The following is a 22,650-nucleotide window of genomic DNA, read 5'->3' on the forward strand; positions in this document are numbered from 1 at the left end:
ATGCCCAGAGTAAGAGAGGTTGAACGTAGTGCTAACTGGGGCGTACCATCGCTGGTCACTTGAGAACGGACAGACGTTGCTAAGAAAATGCCCCGCCAGTTTCTTGTTGTTTGGTCTTTATCACGTTATAATAGTCTCGTGGTTACTTAGAGCTTCTGCCTTCTCCGAATTTGTGCAGTGTTACATTTTTGTTCCGACCGGATGGACGTGCAAGATATTACGTAAGAAAGAGGCCACGGTCAAACGCTTGAAAACGGCTGAAAGATAACGGTATCGAACTTAAACTTATGTGCCCATATTGCACATTTGCATAACGATAAGAGTTTGCAAAATATGTTTCCTGTAGAAAAACGGGTATCTAAATGTTGAAACGAGGCCACCATTTTCAAGGCAATATGGCAAGGAAACTGAAGTTTCCTGAAGGGAAAAGTAATTTTTTATGGAGTTTTAGACAGTCAGATAGTGTGTTTAGCAGAGTGATTATAGGTATAAGTTGTGACGAAGGAGGTTTGACGAAGGAAGCTCTCCGACAGAAGACCAGCTTAAGAACTTAGGACGTTTATCACAGCGAAACACTTTAAGTTTTTCCAAGACATCGTCAAAGACGCAGGAGTGAAGACTATATTGGCTGATTCTAAAAGGACTTAACAGCTCCTCTTACGTATAGAATTTTATTGAGAAGACTAGAACATGTGGTTAAGGTGCCATATTGTAGCAAAAGTTTTATTCATTTATTGTTGTAGTACCGAATTCCGTTACTAGGAACGACAGGAAGTTGGAAATCAAAATAGCAGACTACACAGGATATGATGAGTAAAGTGTGGTAAAAAATTAACTTCGGATGGGGCATTTCCTATATGACCCACGACAGTCACATTCAACCACAATGAAACTTACAGTAGAAGTGAAAGTGAATGTATGGGATGACACTTGCAGTATTTTGCTACAAGATGTCACCTCTATAAGTCTTCTGAATAAAATGCTGTATATAAGTAAAGTAAGTTGTAAAGTCCTTTTAGAATCACCCTATATACGTCCCTATTTTCACAGTTACAAAATAGTTTCGACGTTTATAGGAACTATCACATACTCGGACTTCGTGAGGTTCCCAGCACACTACATATCAGAAGTAAGGAAATCAGACAATCCGAAAAACAACCCCTCTTGTTTTGACGTACAACACGAGGACGAGAAACGCTTATGTGAACAGATATCACACTAACACCTTATGAAATTCTCTTGGCTTTCACTAACATAGAATGGAAGATGAACGTTTGCAGAAAACCGGTACCGTATTGTTTCAACACGGTATCCTTATAATTTAAGCATCAGTCTTCTCTGTATGAGCATACTGCAAGGCACGTAAATTTCTGAATCATTTAAAGTCGTAATTTTGTTACTGTACACTATACTCCATCGTTACAAACGTTGACAGATGCTAAGTTGGAACAAATAATAATCGAGAAATGAAGTGCCTAGTATATTAATAAATTCCCTAAATGAGTATGCGATCATTGTGGAATTTTGTAAATGAAGCTATCTAGATCACTTGACGTATTTTCATTTATAAGTATAGTTGGACTAATGTGATCGTCAGATCGAAATATATAACTAATAAAGCAAAAGTTCAGTGTCATTTGAAATAAAACCTACGCTCCAGGGGGGTGTCGACTAACGTATATGAGGAGAGATAAAACGTAATTCGCTAATAAGAATATGCTAGGAGATACGGCTTCACGACAGTACAGTAATGTGCCACAGCTGCAAACGGTATCTAATGGGAGGTTTCTGTTCAGGCAGGATTTTAAATACCTTTTGATACAAATAAATGTAGCAAACATGTCTGAAAATATATGGCTGTCGTTTCTGCCACAGAATCACGTTTTGTGCATTCCATAATATTTCCTCGAGGCAACTGTTCGGCATCGTTAGCCAAAACCACACTAACAGTTGCCTCATGCAAATATTGTAGGACATTCGAAACGTGATCCTGTGGCGGAAGCGGAAGCCGTGCGCTGAACATATCCGCCGGCAGAGCCCAAAGGGTCGCATCAAGTTTGAAAATCGTAATGTCAACATGCGTGCACTATGGCGCAGTTAGCACTTGAAGAGTGTCTGAAAAACCGAAACTTGTTATAAAACAAAAATACGCTGGCTGTCAAATAAAAGTAATTCGCGTAGCAGCTGCCGCTGTGCCTATAAATAATGCGTTCCATTCATACTTAACAGCTGCAAAGCAGCACGCATCAAACACATTTCATAGCTAGTAGAAAGACTTTTTTTATGAGAAAAATTCTGTGTTTCGTAGCTGAATCGTTTGTTTTTAATCATACATTTTCTGCTTGTTCTTGCTAGGCATCATCGGTGGTACACAGTACGTAGAAACTTATGTAATTCCATATTTATTTTATTTTGATATCTTTAGCTTGCCAAAAAATTAAAAAAATACTAATTATATTAAAAAAAACAAAAATAAAGCTAATAAAATGAAAGTTGATATACTGACACACACACACACACACACACACACACACACACACACACACACAGAGAGAGAGAGAGAGAGAGAGAGAGAGAGTGCTTCCACCTTCACACTCCGTCTCCTCCACCCCCCCCCCCCCCCGCCCCCCAGCTCCCATGATTCTTCAGTCAACCCTACAACAAGAGGAGTGTGCAACAGGAAGTGCTATGTGCAATGAGATGTATGAGACCTGTAATGTGTGAATCCAGTGTTTACTGAAGCGACGTCTGAAAATTTGTACCAAGGCTGGGATTCAAACCCGCGTATCCTGCTCACTAGGCAGATGCGTTAACCACTTTACCACCCTGGCACAGTGGCTTTGCACAAACGCACGGACTACGCCTCCGAATTTTCATTCACAACTCAGCCCACTTGCTATTTCGCCTAAACTTTCCAGCTGTATTGGAATAGCACCTTTCCGCCGAACTAAACGGTGTATTCTGCCTGAAACCCAGGCATAGGTCTTTTAATCAAATGAAACTATGGTTCCATATACCTTTCCAAGTCTCGAACATCTATATGTACGTATGCAGACTGAAGCGACGAGGCAGCCCGGGTGGCCGAGCGGTTCTAGGCGCAACTGTCTGGAACCGCTGTGGTCGCAGGTTCGAATCCTGCCTCGGGCATGGATGCGTGTGATGTCCTTAGGTTCGTTAGGTTTAAGTAGTTCTAAGTTCTAGGGGACTGATGACCTCAGAAGTTAAGTCCCGTAGTGTTCAGAGCCATTTGAACCATTTTTTTTTAAGCGACGAACGAAAATTTGTACCAAGATCAGGCCTAGTGAGCAGAGGACTGTGGTCTGAATCCCGGCCTTGATACAAATTTTAATTCGTTTCTTCAGTCTGCATACGTACATATAGGTGTTTGAGACCTGAAAAGGTATCTGGAACCATATAGCTTCATTTGAACCACACCTTTGTAAACGGATAATTTTCTATATTTTATAGACCACTGACGATGTCTGATATGGAGAAGCGAAACGTGTTTGGCTAAAACAAAAAGAACCATTCACTTGCAAAAGACAGTATTTTATCTGCGTGATAAATATAATCGAAGTAGCGACTGAGGAAGAATATTAACAAAATAAGTTACTGTTCATGGAGGGATGGGCTTTTCTCTCTGTTACTTGTTTTGAAGCGGAGCAGAGTAAACTGTTCATGGAAGTACGGGCTTTTCCTTTTGTTACTTTTGTGGAAGCGGTGCAGTGTGAAGACTTTTCTTGGGAAATGAGAATGGTGGTACCCCTGAGGCCCGCAGAGTGCTAGCGCCGCTCGAGGCCGGACGGTCTGTGCAACTGGTGCAGTCGTGTTTCAATCAAGCGCAACAGCTGTAAGCCAGTAATGTCATTAGGGAGCGCTGCGCGCACAGAAGCCGACGCTGCGGCCGCATCGGGAGGGTTTCCAGATGGGCTTCCGGCCGGCCGCGCTCGCTAGCTGGCTGGTGCTCCAGTCGGCGCGCACAGTGGCTCGCACGAATACCTGCTGCTGGCACTTCACAGCAGGGTCATACACGCCTTGGTGTTGCTTTGTACTGCGTTACAACAACAGTAGGTCCTTCCGTTAGAGTTAAGTTCTCTGAAAAAAAGGGTCATACACGTCTAGGTGTTGCTTTGTCCTGCGTGACAACAACAGTAGGTCCTTTCGTTAGTTGTAAGTTCTCCGAAAAAAGGGTCATACACGCCTTGGCGTTGCTTTGTCCTGGGTGACAACAACAGTAGGTCCTTTCGTTAGCCCGCATCTCGTGGTCGTGCGGTAGCGTTCTCGCTTCCCACACTCGGGTTCCCGGGTTCGATTCCCGGCGGGGTCAGGGATTTTCTCTGCCTCGTGATGGCTGGGTGTTGTGTGGTGTCCTGAGGTTAGTTAGGTTTAAGTAGTTCTAAGTTATAGGGGACTGATGACCATAGATGTTAAGTCCCATAGTGCTCAGAGCCATTTGAACCCTTTTTTTTTTCCTTTCGTTAGTTGTAAGTTCTCTGAAAAAAGGCTTGCAGTATATTGCTCACTTAGCTATGTGAGGTTAGGGTTGGAAGGGAAGAGATCGGCCCTACAATTCCTTTTGCACCAAACAGACATCGCTCTCCAGTTTCCACGTCATGCAGACGATGCCACCTTCCTTACTATCCGAGCAAAGGGCCGGTGTATCATGCGGTAACTTGAACCCGTGTACGGGCGTGTTGGTTCCCGCCCGGCGCATGATACAACGCTTGCGTCGCACGTGAGATGCCCTTTATTTGAAACTGTATTGCAGAAAGGGTGGGAAATACATTATATGAATCTACAACTTCTACATTGTTACTTCGGAAGCCATGGTGCTTCGTGTAGCAGACGACAGACTACTACGTAGCGTACCAGTATCATTCGGGTCAGATTACAATTTTGCTCAGTTGTACTATTTCGTAAAGGCTTTAGCGCCTTCTTTGGAGCAACTGGGGTAGTGTGTACATAAACCTCCTAGCAGCGTCGCAGTTAGGATTAAGGAATTGCCAGCTGACATAGTCCCACATCAGTAACTTACAGCATTTTGAAGTGTACTGTCCAGGAAAATTATACACTTTCATCGAGCATAGGAAGGAGTGACGTGGTCAAACTCCTGAATGTTCGACACATATATTATGCAAGCATTCATGGCTTGCTATATGTACCGTGCTCAACTCCTTCAAAATACAAGGGATTTCATAGGTCTAAACACTGGACTAATTTTTCTTTAATCTGAGGTGGAAATATTTCTCTGAATTTCTGAATTTCATACAGGCTAAGAGAGATTTCTTGGACTTTGCAACAGTTGGTTTCCCCAGTTTATATTCTCATCCAAAATAATGCTACTGTCCTTAACAGTTTTTTCAAATGGTAGCTGGATAGTATTAAGAAGTATGTCTGCATATATACTTTCGACATGGTATGAGGATAACCGATGACTTCTGAGGTACAGCGGGGTCATGTGGCCCGAGTGTTGCAGACCTGGTTGCAGGTCACACTGATGTTGCACAATGATGGACAGGGCAGTAAGTGCAGAAAACTAGTTCCTCAGCCGTAGTGAGACCATAAATGCAATGAAAATAACAATATGATTTACTTAGCACAATTCATTTAGCCGTTGTAGTATAAAATTATACGTTGCCGTGTTGGAAGTCAGATCTGGAAGCTGGAGAGATCTGAAGAGATTGAATAAGAGTCCCTAACTGTTCTTTCCACCAACTTGTCGTCTTCTAATGTTGTGTCCTCAGCGCAGAAGACAGCTCGTCGGTCGTGGGATCTGCTATGCTGTCATCTAGAACTTGAACATGAGTTTGTGCTTTTTTTGTGGGATGCCACTTGCCCAGGTTAGTCTCTGTATCTACAGAGGGAAAGATCTGTAGTGCTGACAACCATGGTAGGCAACACCTCTCATTAGTATATCGTGTTTGTGTATATTTTAAAATATCACATTTTACACTGTCTTCTACAACACTCAACATAGCTTTCTTAACAGTACGGTAACTTTTCAGACAACTTCGGATATAGCGTACGACATGTCCGTCCGAAGCAGAGATACAAGTCCGGCTCTGAGGAACACCCGAAACGAGTGACTAGCGCAGCCGAAGTACTTGGTCTCGCAGGCATGCCAAAGCGTCCCGAACGTGTCCGAAGCACTTCGTTTGTAATATTATTACTCTTATATTTCTGAAAATTAGTCACATTTAATAAACAATAATGGTAGACTCGTAGGCTAACCATGAGAGATTGTCATACTGAAAAGTGAGTTAAATAAAATGAAAAGTTTATAAATAATTAATAAGAGAAGTTAGGCGGTTTGACGCCTAACACCCGAATGTTCCGACCAATCAGAAGGAAGTTCAGTACAAGTGGCGGACTCTCCCACGGGAATAGTACACACTGTACCATCTGCTGCTTGTACCGCACTCCACTTTTGTACCATGTGCTACTGCACGTGTATCAAGCTGCATGAAGGCGAGCTTCTAGCAAGATAAAATACTGGCACAGTAGTCAGTGCTCCAATGGCGCGTGTTGATCCTCGACGGCAGTGTTCACTTGGTTCAGCTTGTGGCAATAAGGAACGGCCACCAGTGCAAAGACGCCATGCTGGAGAATGGTCACAGAAGAGGCGAAGTCAGCACCTCAGGGTGTGCACATGTCAGGCATACACTAGCAGTAATCTTCGGTGCAGGCTGGCTACGCTGTTACCGAGTGTTTTCATTTTACAACATTTCTCTCTTTCAAGTAAAAAAATCAACAATTTTATTATTAAACCTGAATTAAACATTGATAATTTCAATTTTGCTATAAATACTATTTATTTTCAAGTATCGGGCAGGAACATAACTATGAAGAACGAAAATGTCCCATAGGTTACACGGCCCTTCGTGTATACTCACTGAGTTTCTAGACAGTTCACCACTTTCTGTTTCTAGGAGAATCTAATAAGACGCAAATTGTTTGAGCAGACAAAGAGATCGAAATGAGTTAACGCCCGATAGGAATGCAATTCACCTAACATACAGGTTATGCGGTTCCGATGTTAACTCGTCGAGGACACTAGGAAAGCTACCGTAGTCTACGCTTACTTATATAGCCTACGGTAGTTTTACAGCTCTAGTAGTGGCCTAACATAGGACTTAATTTAAGATCTAGAATTGGCACTCATCGTGATGCAGAACACAGGTCGTCATTCATAACCGATACTGCAGCAGAAGTTTTCTTACATTGCGTGTGTTACCCACAAAGATGTCACTGGCCAGACTAGGGCTGATACAGAGCCGTAGAGGTGGTCTTCTCGTACACCACCACCAGAAAGGAGAAGGTGATGAGAGATGAGTGGTACTGGTCGGCTGTGAATGGCCGTAACCGCAAAGTGTACCGGGGATAGCGCTGAGCACTGTAGATCCGCCTGCTGCGGCGCTGCCGTCGACGGCGCATTTCGCAGAAGCTCCGCAGCCGCATTCCTGGCGGCGTCGCCTCGGCCGTCGTCGTCGTCGTCGGCTGCGGCTGGGGCCACACGCGCGTGGCGCGGCTGATTGCCGATGCGCGCCGCCACTTTCACGCGGCGTGGCCGGCTATTCCCCTCGCTCCTCCCACCCTCCTGCCCGGTTCCCGATAACCGGCGTGACGTCCGCCCGCGACGGCCAGCTGCGAATAGCTCGCGGCTGGCGGCGCTTTTGGCAACTTCCGCTGCACACGGCTGCCAGCGCCGGAATCCCCTTTGATGAAGTATGCCCGCCGCGCCGTGTGACCAAACTACGCCAGCGCCGGCCGTGACGCACGGGGCAGTTCCTCTGGCGCAGCTCACGCGACGCTCACGCCCCCTCCCCTTCACCTTTCCAATGCTTCCGCGGTGCGTACGCTGCTGCACCTGCCTGCAGCCTACACTTTGCTTCCCTGTATAACCTCTGCTTCAAGCCCGATTACACACAAATTACTTCAACTGAAAAACCATTTTTGGGAGATGCTACAAGTAGTTAACACGCGCGAAACAAGAACTGATCGGGAATTAAGGAAGACGTTTTTGAAGTTGTACTTCTGGAAAGCAGACTTATATAGAAGTGGAATGTAGTACATGGGTGTGTGACAGTGGCAGTGGAAAAGAGACGGAAAAATAACAAATACTGGAACATAGTAGGCAGTGGTTGTGTCATAGAAAGAGCGAAGGAGACAATGGCAGTGTGAGACAAAGAGGGACACAGTGGGAGTCAACATAATTTACAGTTACAGAAAAGTGCTAGGAAAAGAGTAAGGGAGAAGGGAGCCAGTAGGAAGTGGGAGGGGGGGGGGGAGAGGAGAATGAAGAGGAAGTGAAAGTGAGTGGGAGCCATTGATAATGAGAGGCAGCATATATGACAATGACAACGTGGAAGATAGAGGTAATGACAGTGAGAAGAGACAGCAGCCGGAAGAAGGAAGGGACGAGATATTAACTGTAAGAGAAAGCAAGAGGGAGACAGTGACGGTGAGAGGAGATTTTAGTAGTATGACACGACGAAGAAAACTGTCGCTAGTATAGATGAGACAATGACAGAGGGACAGAAAGAGATAATAATGATGAACTGGGCTGAAAGAGAGAGCTTGTTTATTTAATCGTATGGCTAGGACCCCCCGTCGGGCAGACTGTTCGCCGGGTGCCGGTCTTTCAATTTGACGCCACTTCGGCGACCTGCAGTCGATGAGGATTGTAAGATGGTGATGAGGACAGTACAACACCTAGTCCCTGGGCGGAGAAAATTCCCCGGCCCAGCCGGGAATCGAACCCGGGCCCAGAGGATTAGACAACCGTCACGCTCACCATTCAGCTACCGGTATTGGACAAAGAGTGAGTAAGAAAGGACAATTGCGAGTGGATGGTGGTGTCAATTTGACACCGTCAACCCACCTTACAGGTCACGTGAACTTTTGAGCTGTAGCCTTTTTGTCGTTTGTGTGGACAACTTCATTCTTGAAACGTCCTTGAGCCCGAGGATGACGGTGCAGGGCGCCACGCTTTTGTACCATTAAAGAGGAAGGCTGTAGACATCTTTGAGACAAATTTCAAACTTATGCGTTGCAATGGGAAACAATTACGGAGTTCCGAAAAAGTGATCTTTTAATTTTGTTTTGGAGTGCAGTTAAGCGCCACTGGAAACAGCAGAGGAGAAAAACTGCGTGGAAAGTAAATTATTTGGCCATCCTTCGATTTGCAGCTCCTTGTATTGGCCGTGTTTGCAATTAAAAATTGTTGGATGTGGGGTGCGCAAGTTATGCAAAACACCGTTTTTCTCAGTACCACTGTGCCATCAGCAGTGGGTTTTCGTTTTTATGTATTATGCAGTGTGAACATTTTTGTTAAATGATTATAAAATTATGTGCATTTTTATTTCAAACAACAGATCATTTCTTTTTGTAAATACCTTTACATTTGGTGTGCATGACCTTTCTGGATCACTTTTGTGTTAATTACTACAGGTAGCTTGTCATCTGCAACCAAACGAATTTCGTATTTACTTAAGTTTTCGTGTGGCAACCGTGACGGTCATCTCAGCATGATGTGGAGAATGGAAGCGCTTGCCACACGAAAACGTAAGTAAATACGAAAGTAGGCCCGAAAACATCGCGTAAAACTAAATTACATTCTAGAAGATAGGTTAACTCCCAGCAAAAAACTTTCTCATCAACATCGTTTGGTTGCAGATGACAAGCTACCTGTGCCGGCCGCGGTGGTCTAGCGGTTCTGGCGCTGCAGTCCAGAACCGCGGGACTGCTACGGTCGCAGGTTCGAATCCTGCCTCGGGCATGGGTGTGTGTGATGTCCTTAGGTTAGTTAGGTTAGTTAGGTTTAAGTAGTTCTAAGTTCTAGGGGACTCCATCTGACGCGTTTTGTCCGAATTTACATATTTTATTGGCTGTTTTGTAGCCGTATTACGTAATACACATGACCATGACTTAATTTAGCCGAAATTGGTTGTATGAATATAAGTGTAACATAACTCGCAACACCGTTGCAGAACTCGGCGCTTCGAGGAGTGGCAGTTCACTCACTTCCTCATGAGTAGGACAACATGAAACTCGTTAAAACATGCGACGAAACCATGATGAACGCGAGGGCCCATCCATGCTTCTAAGACAGTGGATTTTTACCTCTGATACCACGTAAACCTCTGCCTTCGAACTGAACACATTTACTATTCGCCGGCCGGGGTGGCTGAGCGGTTCTAGGCGCTACAGTCTGGAACCGCGCGACCGCTACGGTCGCAGGTTCGAATCCTGCCTCGGGCATGGATGTGTGTGATGTCCTTAGGTTAGTTAGGTTTAAGCAGTTCTAAGTTCTAGGGGACTGATGACCTCAGAAGTTAAGTCCCATAGTGCTCAGAGCCATTTGAACCATTTGATCTGTTGTTTGAAGTAAAAATGCACATAATTTTATAATTATTTAAGAAATATGTTCATATTGCAGAATAAATAAAAACGAAAACCCACTGATGATGGCACAGTGGTGCCGAAATATGTTTGGGTACTGAGAAAAACGGTGTTTTGCATAACTGGCGGACGTCACATCCATAAATTATTTGGGTTTAGTAGTTATGCAGAAAGCTACGCACGTTGAGGGCACGACACCGTTAGGAGGTCGTACTGATGATCCGGGCAGCAGGAACAGTGAGCATGTCAGTTGGAGGACGGCACGCGGAGAGACGAAAAGCCCAGTAGGTAAGGCAGGCAGCTGACGTCTGTGGAGCAGCGTGCTGCGCGGACTGTGTGATCAGGACCGACCGCGGGGGCGGCGGCGGCGGCACAGGTGGCCGGAGGACGGCTGCTATCAGACATCTGGCCGTACCGCACGGACGACACGCGCTTCCGGCGCGGCGCGCTCCGAGCTTCCGCCGTCGCCGACAGCGGCGGCCGGCATATGTGGGCTGGAGACGGCGCGAGCCCGCCACATACGGCGCTGTGCATCTCGCTGCTGTCACTGCTCGGTCGGCGGAGATGGCCAGGCGGCACTCTCCTGTCTGTTGTAACACTTCCGCGAGTACGGCTAAAACCGTCACGGTGACATACTAGTGGTTTCCTGGGGAGTAAATGGACTGGCACTGAGATGGAAGGACGTCTTGCGTAGTCTTTGAACACAAGACTGCGCCAGTGGCCAATGTCTTATGCAGTGCCTTATAGCGCTGTTGGTAATTTCCGCTGAAATTGTAATACCTGAAAGGATGTCAAATAGCGAAATTTCACTTGTACGCATATAGGGTAGTAAGACGGATTGCATTTACAGTTGATCTGGGGTTTTGCAACTTGCGAACTTTATACAAAGCGCTGGTGCCCATGGCAACAACAACTGTTTGAGCCCGTCGGGCATCTAGTAGAACTGACCCAGGAGCCACACACGAATAAAATGCTTCAAATGGCTCTGAGCACTATAGGACTTGACATCTGAGGTCATCAGTCCCCTAGAACTTACAACTACTTAAACCTAACTACTAAGGGCATCACACACATTCATGCCCGAGGCAGGATTCAAACCTGCGACCGTAGCGGTCGCGCGGTTCCAGACTGAAGGGCCTAGAACCGCTCGGCCACACCGGCCGGCAGCCAGACTCGGATGTACGTCATACCACGCGGATTCAGTTACATGCTAGCGTCTCTCCATCGTAGTGGCTGGCGAGAGGTGCCGTGCAAATCTCTCGGTAGCCCGTTGTCGGAAGTTCGCAGTGGGTGGAAGGTCTGGAGAGCGTGCCGATGATTTAGAACAGATATATGTTTGGCGCGAAAATCGGTAATAACGAAAAATGTGAGGTCATCCTCATGAGAGCTAAAAGAATCCGTTAAACTTCGGTTACATGATAGATCAGTCAAATGTAAAGGCCGTAAATTCAAGTAAATACCTAGGAATTACAATTACGAACAACTTAAATTGGAAGGAACGCATAGAAAATGTTGTTGGGACGGCTAGCCAAAGACGGCGTTTTATTGGCATATAAAAACGTTCGCTCGACGAAAGATCCGCAGCAAAAGACTGGAGAGTTGCACAGGCCACACCAATATTCAAGAAACGGAACAGGCCCATATCACTAAAGTTGATATGTAGTAGGATTTTGGAACATATGATGTGTGCGAATGCTATGAATTACCTTGAAAGTAACGGTCGATTGGCACGCAGTCATCACGGATGTAGAAAATATTGTTCTTGTGCAACAAAGCAGCTCCTTATTCACAAGAAGTAATGAGTGCTATCGACAGGGAATCTGAAATCGATTTCATATTTTTTTATTTCCAGAAAGGTATTGATGCCGTTCCTCATAAAAGGCTTCTAATATGATTGCATGGGGTATCGCCTCAATTGTGCGAATGGATTCGTGGTTTCCTGCATAGTAACTGGCGGAAAGTCATCGAGTAAAACAGAAGTGGTATCTCGCGTTCGCAAGTAAGCGTTATAAGCCGTCTGCTTTTCCCAATCTACATGAATGATTCAGGACACAATCTGAGCAGCCATCTTAGACTGCTTGTTGATGATGCTGTCTAGTACAGTCATCAAAAGATCGAATCCAATTGCAGAATTATTTACACAAGATATCTGTATGGTGGGAAACGTGGTAACCGACTCTTAATAATGGGAAGAGTGAGGTGAATCACGTAGTGTTAAAAGGAGTCCGTTAAACCTCAGTTACTCGATAAATCACTCAAATCTAAACGCTATCAATTCAGCTAAATACCTAAGGATTACGATTAAGAACAACTTAAATTCTTAGTTCACTAGATAATGTTGTGAGTACGGCGAATGGATAACGGCATTTTGTTGGTAGGACACTTAGAAAACGCAACAGGTGTTCTAAATTACGATGCTGCAGTGGCTGTGTTATTCCGAATTATGATACATAGCTCCTTTGGACATGCATGCCAAAAACTTTTCTGCTAGAGTATTAGCATGCTGCATGAGATGCTTACCAGATAGGATTGATGATGGACATCTAAAAAGTTCAGAGAAGGGCAGATCATTTTGTATACCTGCGAAATAGAAGAAAGAGTGTTACGGATATTGTGTGGTAATAATCGAAACTAAGGCATTTTTCATTGCGGTGAGATCTTTATACGAAATTTCAATCAATATCTTCCTCCGCCGGATGCGAAAATACTTTGTTGATGCCACGCTATATAGGGAGAAATGAGAGAAATCAGAGCTCGCACACGAGGTGTTCGTTTTCCCTGCGCCCTGATCAAGAATGGAACGGTAGAGAAGTGGTGTGAATGTGACTCGATGAACCTTCTGCCAGGCACTTAAATCGGAACTGCAGAGTTGTCATGTACACCTAAACGTACAGAATGTTGACGGCGTTACTCCTATCAACTTTGCGTGCTTCTGCTGAAATGCTAATCATCGCAGAGCGATGTACACTTCACGTCTATTGGTCGTTTGTTGCAGCTGCCTTCCGCGCTGTTGCAGTTTTGATGGCCAGTAGTATATTTGACTTCCCGCACAGGTTTCGGCTTTAGACAGTGGCAGTATTTACATAGATAGGGCGCCTTGGGGCTGGCGCTGGGTCCGGCAGCTAAGCCCCGTCTTTTCCCGCCCACGGGATGAGCGTTATCTGGCGGCGTCGGACGAGTCCCCCGCGGAGGAAGAAGCTGTTAGGCGCAGTCCCCGCTGGCGGCTTTATTGGCCCACTTTGCGAGTTATCGGGCGGGCATCGGCTGCTGCGAGTTACGGCTGGCGACCTCCCGAAGCAAGCTGACCGCCTCCGCCACCGCCGCCGGCGTCGTCTTCCTGGCAGCAGGCGCCGCCCGTTCCCAGGATCTGGACGTACAAGCCTGTTACTCAGGTAGTGTACGGCGACATGGACCCCCAGAATCACTAACGGCAGAATGGAAATGTCGCGTACTACTTTGTACACAACAGTAAGAACAGGTGGTCTACGGAATGGTGCGTCAACTGTCGTCGTAGGTGCGTTGGACAGGAGCAGAAATGATTAATGACCACGTAACCCAGCAAACAGAAGATTTACTTGTATTTCTCCAAACGAACAAAGAGTCTTTACAAATGATGCAACGAAGAATAGACTCTAGCTGTTGCAATAGCAACAACGATGGAGTCGGTGCCGTCTGCAAAGCGGCTCGGAGTGCGATTTGTTTAAATCGCCGCCGCTGGCCGTCCTATACTGCGGTTGCAGAGGGCGCTCGCGTACCACAGCCGCTGGAGGCGTGGCTCAGCGGCTGTGCTCCATTGGGTTCGCTGGATCCCACACGACCGCTATCTGCATTGGATGCAAACTTGCTGTATTCCGTTGCCAGCTTGATACGCAAGTAGGTTAATATCGATATGTGATACTACAGGAAGAATTTTCAAAATACGTTTTATTGCATTACACTAGTCCAACTGGCTTGGCACATCGTTTATACAAGATATGGGACTTATCCATAGTCATAAGACGGCTTTACGAACAGTTATAATTCACAGCTTACGCCGGCCGGGGTGGCCAAGCGGTTAAAGGCGCTACAGTCTGGAACTGCGTGACCGCTACGGTCGCAGGTTCGAATCCTGCCTCGGGCATGGATGTGTGTGATGTCCTTAGGTTCGTTAGGTTTAAGTAGTTCTAAGTTCTAGGGGACTGATGACCTTAGAAGTTAAGTCCCATAGTGCTCAGAGCCATTTGAACCATTTTTTTTTTTCACAGCTTACAGCAGAGAGGAATAGTGATGACAGGGCTTTTGTCATAATAAGGAGAAAAACTGAGAAAACGGGAACGATATTAGTTTGTTAGTGAGATGATATGCCTCATACTGGATTCTTCGCAGAAGGAAATTCAAATTTCAAATTTGTGTGAATTCCTAAGGGACCAAACTGCTGAGGTCATCGCTCCCTAGACTTACACACTACTTAAACTTACTTAACGCTAAGGACAAGACTCACGCCCATGCCCGAGGGAGGACTCGAACCTACGGCGGGAGGGGCCGGACGATTACTGCGCAAATTTAGTTTTGTTCTCATGAAAACAGGGGACTTCACAGATATCAGTACTCGGTGGCCGAAAACTAGCCTTCATAATTATTATTAGGGAAAAGGTGTTCCAAAGAAGAAAAAGATTTTTTAACGCCATCAGAGTATTATGAATTTAGTTTCAGCAAAGATACACCACAAGTAGCTCATGGTAAAATAAATATCAATGGCTGACGATCTGATAGTTTTTATTTAAGCAATACTCAGATGAATATAGAGCTTCCCGAGGAACTGGTCTCCAAAGCAAAACTATCCACAAATATCTTAAAAATGGATGGTATTCAAAGAAAGTTTAATTTACATGCCACAAGAAACGATGCAATTATGAAATAAATTTTCACATATCAGACAACCAAGGGGGATGAAACTAAAGAGAACGTGTAATTCCATGCAGTTATTATGGTGTAGTAATGTATAAAATGTGTTTAGTCTGAGGAAAATATGTAAAATAAATTTTTATCCTGCGTATAAAAGGCTCTTAATTTATATTTCCCATTGTTCACTGCAAAAATGGAACAACTCCAGGCGCAAAAACGTTTTTTTAAGCTGCTGGTAACACAGTGTTTGGTAAATCCTACATATCTAAAGCGCTGTTCAACAACGTATTTTTTAAAAAATATAGACTAATTTTGCTGTATAGTTTCTGTATGAAGCAGTTTTCTCGTCTCTCCCGCAAAGTTTGTGGAAGTGGATTGTTCCTTTCTGCAGTTAGCAGTACACAAGAGAGCGTAGTTTTAAAACCTATCTATCTATTCCGACATTGACTCTCTATGTCTTTCCTAAAGCCCCTTTTACACGAACGACTTTGTACCTAAAATGGACTACTGGTTCTTGAACCGCCGTCACGTTCTTTCGTGTAAATCAGCCGCCAACCACCTCGCGAATGGATGAGTGACATCAATGATCAGTTGACTGTGCTGAGCGTCCAGCTCTAAAATGTTCAGTATTCTGCAGAAGCCACATGCGCAGAAACAGAGGCCTGTCGCTTCTTCTGCTAAAATAGGAATTTAACCTATTCTCGCCGAACAAACTCCTGTCGTAGATATGGAATTTGTGTCTTTTTCTCTTTACGTTGTTCTTCGGTTTGTTTTTGTGACACATTGTGAAGGTTGCTCGAATACTTGCAATTTTTTCTTTTAATTCTCTCCCAAAAGAGAGACGAAATATATTAAAACAAAAATGTATTTACTTTCTACGGTATCTGGACAAAAGTAAAGCCTACACTATGCGTAAATAAAAACGTAAATGGATATATATTTTAATGGAAATTATTTGAGCAGTGAAGAAATCAGATCTGTTTAACGAGGAAAATAATGATTTTCGATGTTATTTGACACTTAGAAAGAAAACAAGATGCAAAGGTTTAAGTAAAAAGATGCTATTTTCAGCATTTGAATATTGTTTGATACGTTCATAAGTATATATTTTCTCGAGGAAATAAATTTAAATGTTTTGAAATGTTGGAACGATATTTTCCCTTTTCTTTCAGTTATTGGGAGTGTGGAGAATTTACCGCACGACCTTTGTTAAGAACATCCACTAAGGATTTCGTCATAAGTAAACTCTTTCATCATTCTTGTTCCTACACACTGTTACTTCATTTCGATTTGTTCATAAAAATGATGGTCCCTCATAACCTAAGTTTCACCACTGAGCTGCCAAACTGCTCAGCATACCGCAATGACGACACATGAAATTTTGCCGTTGCCGTGTGATAGTAAACGATCACTCATGGCAGGCGAGACTAAAACGCCAGAGGCGCTCCAATGGAGTAACCACGAGTAGTTGATTTGAGACACGGAAATCGCTCACGTAAAAAGAGTTTAAATCACTCATATAAGGCTACAGCTGATCCTCTTACCATGTCCTTGTACAAACTGAACTGTCGTTCGTTGCTCGTGATGGGCAGACTCGCAGATGAAACCCAGTACACTCTAGAGGAATAACGGGAAGTCTGCCAAACTATGACGTTCTCTGACCGACATGGCAGCTTTTCATTATATGTGAGAAGTATTTCTTTGTTTAACATCGTTGCTTTCGTTAGTGCTCTACTGATTCAATTCTCTCTTTTTATTTACCATGTGATACGTCGCCGTGGTTAGTTCAATGGACTCGCATTCGGGAGGACGACGCTTCAAATCCGCCTACGGCCATCCAGATGTAGGTTTTCTGAGATTTCCATAAATCACTCCGGGGAAATGCTGGGATGATTCCTTTGAAAATGGAAAGGCCGATTTCCTTCCCCATCTTTCCTAATCCGAACTTGTATTCCTTCTCTAAAGAGTGGAAGTTATTACTACCGTTTGTCCTTCTTTGATTCAGTGTTATATTAATACAAAATTCTAAGACACAAACTTACGAGTAAACCTCCGTTGCAACTAAACCCCCAAGGAACATTGGAATGTGATATATCAGTTTCTTTAGTCGTAACTGTCACTAATGTCCAAATTACGCACCTCAGCTAAACACGTAAGTGGTAGGTTCGCTATTGCCCCTTCAAGTATGAGGTTAGTGGAACATGCCAGATCTAAACTATCCCACGTAATGAAATGTCACAAGAAAATATTGAGTTCCGCTGGTGTATAAAAGTTCGTACCTCTGAGACGCAAGCTGTAAACTCGGTTCTGTGGTGGAGTCACGGTGAAAGAAAACCACGAACGGTCTGCGGTCGGGTGAGAAGGGGGTGACTTACCCGAAAGAAACAGCGCTCTAGGAGGGTTGCGCAACCCCCCAGGAATTGGCGTCGCTCAGATGACAATGGCGGTCGTCGAGTGGGCGCGAAACCGCAAGCGCGTGTGCGGGAAGGGATGCTGGCCGCGGGGTGACAATATCGCAACGGGAACGGGGCAAAGGGTTGCTGGCCACTGTGTGACAATATCGCCGCGGGGCGGCGTTAAGTGGCCCAGGGGCCTCCGGGAGGGTTGCCGGCATTGGCGACAAAGTGCGCCGGAACAGACGCCGGCGAGTCGGACTTGTTGCTCGCTCCCCTCGCTTCCGGCAGAAATCAAATCCACTGAGAACGTGCTGAGAAACCCCTAACGCGTTGCAAAGACACCCCTAACGCGTTGCAAAAACTCCCCTAACGGACGTATAGTCTATATTGCGTATGACTGGAAACAATGCATAGAAATTCTGTTAAACATTTGTGGAAAGTTCACTTCCAGTCAGTCTCTCTCTCTTCCTCTCGCCGGGATGGTTCCTTTGAAAGGGCACGGCCGATTTCCTTCCCAATCCTTCCCTAACCCGAGCTTGCGCTCCGTCTCTAATGACCTCGTTGTCGACGGGACGTTAAACACTAACCACCACCACCAGCTCTTCCTCTCTCATTCACTCACTCTCTCTCCCTCTCTCGCTCTCTCTATGACTCTATGAAACGTTTCGACATTTGTTTCATCGTCAGATACATATGATTTCTTACGCTATTTTACCAATCTCTGCGTGATATTTTCGTCAGTACTGTTTTTCAGTAACACCATTAGTTGTTGAATTGCCTAGTGATTGGTACACTCATGTTCCGTCACCACCTCTTCAAGTCTTGCGCTTTCCTCGTTTGTTACACGTAGTAATCGCTCTCCTCCCTCACATCATTCCTCAGCCAGAATATTCTGCTCCTGACCCTCTCTCTTCTTTCAAAACCTCTTCACTTCCTTGCTGGAATCTGCACTGGTGCCTCAAGATGTGGTCTTGCCATTTCTTCTTTCTTTTCCGTACAGTTACAAACAATTTCCTTTTTTAATCTACTCTTCTCAACACTTCCTCGTTACTGATGCTGACTTCCCAACTCGTACCCTCTAATTTCCTTTACAAAAAAAATGGTTCAAATGGCTCTAAGCACTATGGGACTTAACTTCTGAGGTCATCAGTACCATAGAACTTAGAACTACTTAAACCTAACTAACCTAAGGACATCACACACATCCATGCCCGAGGCAGGATTCGAACCTGCGATCGTAGCGGTCTCGCGGTTCCAGACTGTAGCGCCTAGAACCACTCGGCCACTCCGGCCGGCCTAATTTCCTTTACACGCCCTACGTGTCCAGCCTTCGATCCTCACCTTTCCGCAATGTCTAAGTTTCTACGCCATAAACACCAATTATCCGTACATAGCATGTTGCCAATCTTTTTTTCAGGTTTTTATTCCGTGGACAAAATAGCGGTTTCCTCCTTTTGCTCAACACTTTCCTGGCAGTCGCTAATTTCAGTCATATTATGTGTCATAAGTAGAGCCCCACGTTATAATCTTTCTGACGAACGTTGAGTTCTCCAGCCTTCTCTATTTGCCCACCTATCGTGATTTTAGGCCCGACTTCTTTTTCCTTCCAGTACCAAGAGTTTGGTCTTTTTCTTACCAAATAGCATCGGCAGGTAGCCAGGAATGAGCGCACGTTGTTTTCTCGTTGCAAATACCACCGCGATCTACCAGACTACTGTACGGACGAAACTTCCTGGCAGATTTTAAACTGTGTGCCGGAGCGAGACTCGAACTCGGGACGTTTGCCTTTCGTAGGCAAGAGCTTCTGTAGAGTTTGGAAGGTAGGAGAAGAGGTACTGGCAGAAGCGGGGCTGTGAGGACGGGGCGTGAGTCATGCTTGGGTAGCTCGGTTGGTAAAGCACTTGCCCGCGAAAGGCAAAGGTCCCGAGCTCGAGTCTCGGTCCGGCACACAGTTTTAATCTACCAGGAAGTTTCATATCAGTGCATACTCCGCTGCGGAGTGAAAATGTCATTATGGATACTGTACGGATGATTGGCAATAGACTTGGGCTTCCCCGCACTGTACAATAAGATTCCTGTATACGCCACCCATCGTGTCCTGAGTCACGAATATATTCAGCCGTCTGGGTTTGCGGCTCGAGCCGTCGCTGTCCCTTAGCGACTCGAGCAGACGACGTTATTAGGCAGGGTGTCGGGCCAGGACGTAAACAGTGCGTTGAACAGCTCTGGGAGCCCCGGGGCAGCATCCTGCTGAGACGCCCCGGTGGGCCGTTGGAGACGCGTACTGTAGCGGGCTGGCGTGAGAGCGCTGCACGCGAGGAAAGGGTTTGTCTGGCCGCCGGCTGCTGCGGCTGCTGACAGCTGCGGCCGCGGTAAGGGGCCCCCCGCCGGCAGCCACTTGGCCGCCGCCCCGCTGCCTCACGTGTGACAACAGTCGCCGCATGTTGGCGCCCGCGTCCTGCACTTCTGCGCATGTGGCCGGAGGCTCAGTGTCACGTATCGCACGGAACGAAGGTGTGTCGCCGAGGAGAGGAGTCGACTCGGCTAACGTGTCATAGGGATGTGTTTTATTAAGGTTCAAAAATGGCTCTGAGCACTATGGGACTTAACATCTGAGGTCATCAATCCCCTAGACATAAAACTACTTAACCTAAGGACATCACACACATCCGTGCCCGAGGTAGGATTCGAACCTGCGACCGTAGCAGCAGCGCGATTCCGGACTGAAGCGCCTAGAACCGCTCGGCCGCAACGGCCAGCTTTTATTAAGGCCTACACTGTTCAGAAGACGTGACTTACTCCTACTCTTGTACAAGACTGCGTTAAATGGGTCTCTGGGTTCTGTCTTGCCAAGGGTCTGCCGATATTTCGTCATCTCTTCGGCCGCTGTGATGTTTGCCGGCTGGAGCCGGCCGTAGTTTATATACAGGGTAGTCCATTGATAGTGACCGGGCCAAATATCTCACGAAATAAGCGTCAAACGAAAAAACTACAAAGAACGAAACTTGTCTAGCTTGAAGGAGGAAACCAGATGGCGCTATGGTTGGCCCGCTAGATGGCGCTGCCATAGGTCAAACGGATATCAACTGCGTTTTTTTTTTTTTTTTTTTTTATAGGAACTCCCATTTCTTATTACATATTCGTGTAGTACGTAAAGAAATATGAATGTTTTAGTTGGACCACTTTTTTCGCTTTGTGATAGATGGCGCTGTAATGGTAACAAACATATGGCTCACTATTTTAGACGAACAGTTGGTAACAGGTAGCTTTTTTAAATTAACATACAGAACATAGGTACGTTTGAACATTTTAATTTCGGTTGTTCCATTGTGATACATGTAGCTTTGTGAACTTATCATTTCTGAGAACGCATACTGTTACAGCGTGATTACCTGTAAATACCACATTAATGCAATAAATGCTCAAAATGATGTCCGTCAACCTCAGTGCAACCGCGCTTCGTCGCTAAACAGAACGCATGCAAAAAATCTGTCATCGTCCCGTAATTTCTCTTGTTCCCAGTGGCAGAACTGTACACTACCTTCAAAGTCGTCGCCACGCACTTCCTGGTGCATATAAATGTGGTACGGGTGTAATCAATGTTGATGTAGCATTCTCAACACCGACGTTTTTGAGGTTCCCGAATTTCACGCCATTTGTCTGCTACTGATGTGCGGATTAACCACGACAGCGGCTAAAACACCTACTTGGGCATCATTACTTGTTTCAGGTTGTGGTTGACGTTTGACATGTTGCTTAACACTCCCTGTTTCCTTAAATAACGTAACTATCCGGCGAACGGTCCGGACACTTGGATGATTTCGTCCAGGATACCGTGCAGCATACATAGCACACACTCGTTGGGCATTTTGATCACAATAGCCATACATAAACACGATATCGACCTTTTCCCCATTTGGTAAACGGTCCATTTTAACACGGGTAATGTATGAAGCAGCAAATACCGTCCGCAAGGGGGAGTGTTACGTGATACCACGTACTTATACGTTTGTGACTATTACAGAGCCATCTATCACAAAGCGAAAAAAGTGGTCCGACAAAAGCATTCATATTTCTTTACGTACTACACGAATATGTAATAAAAAATGGGGGTACCTATTTAAAAAAACGCAGTTGATATCATTTTGACCTATGGCAGCGCCATCTAGCGGGCCAACCATTTCGCCATCTGGTTTCTCCCTTCAAGCTAGACAAGTTCCTTTCTTTGTAGTTTTTTCGTTTGACGCTTATTTCGTGAGATATTTGCTCAGGTCACTATCAATGGACCACCCTGTATAAGAGGCAATGTTTCGTCTGACTGACACACCGATTCATGATCGTCCAGTCCAAACCGTAAGGATAAAAACTTGAAATTTGGAGAAGGGTGTGGCTCTTACACTGTAGGCATCGTTTAAGAAGGGATTCTTCGAAATTCCACTCCTAAGGGCATAAAATAGGGAATGAAAGCCTTTTTTGAGAATACGTCGTTATTGAGGCAATTTTGAAGCTAGAACCACGAAAACTAGTAGGTGGTTACTCAGTAAACATTAGACATCGTGAGAGAGCAGAATGAGGCGCTCCGCGGAACTCACGGACTTCGAACGTGGTCAGGTGTTTGGGTGTCATTTGTATCATACATCCGTACGCGAGATTTTCACACTCCTAAACATCCCTAGGTCCACTGTTTCCGATGTGATAGTGAAGTGGAACAGATGGAGGACGCCACGAACTTGTAAGTCAATTTCAGCCAGGTGTCCGGATACTTTAGATCACATAGAGTACGTATACACTTGTTTCAGTATTACTGGAAATTCAACCACTAAGAGAATAAAACAGTGGGTGAAAGTTATTTTGAAAATAAATCGTTATTAAAGAAAGTAATAAAGCATTTTTAAATCTACATCTATAAAAATTGATATTTGGCTCCTCGGTTAGAAACAGAAAAATATGTCTTTCAGTGTTATTGAAA

General features: G+C 45.2%; 1 protein-coding gene and 1 non-coding gene across 2 annotated transcripts in view; both read left to right on the top strand.

Moving 5' to 3' along the window:
* Positions 1 to 22,650, top strand: part of LOC126204092 (optomotor-blind protein) — a 532,433-nt gene that overhangs the window by 471,171 nt on the left and 38,612 nt on the right. The window lies entirely within an intron of this gene.
* On the top strand, positions 3,072 to 3,147 carry Trnap-ugg (transfer RNA proline (anticodon UGG)). The gene has a single exon. It is a non-coding gene; the product is annotated as a tRNA-Pro (tRNA).

Source organism: Schistocerca nitens, chromosome 9 (assembly GCF_023898315.1).
Source record: "Schistocerca nitens isolate TAMUIC-IGC-003100 chromosome 9, iqSchNite1.1, whole genome shotgun sequence".
Taxonomy (NCBI): domain Eukaryota; kingdom Metazoa; phylum Arthropoda; class Insecta; order Orthoptera; family Acrididae; genus Schistocerca; species Schistocerca nitens.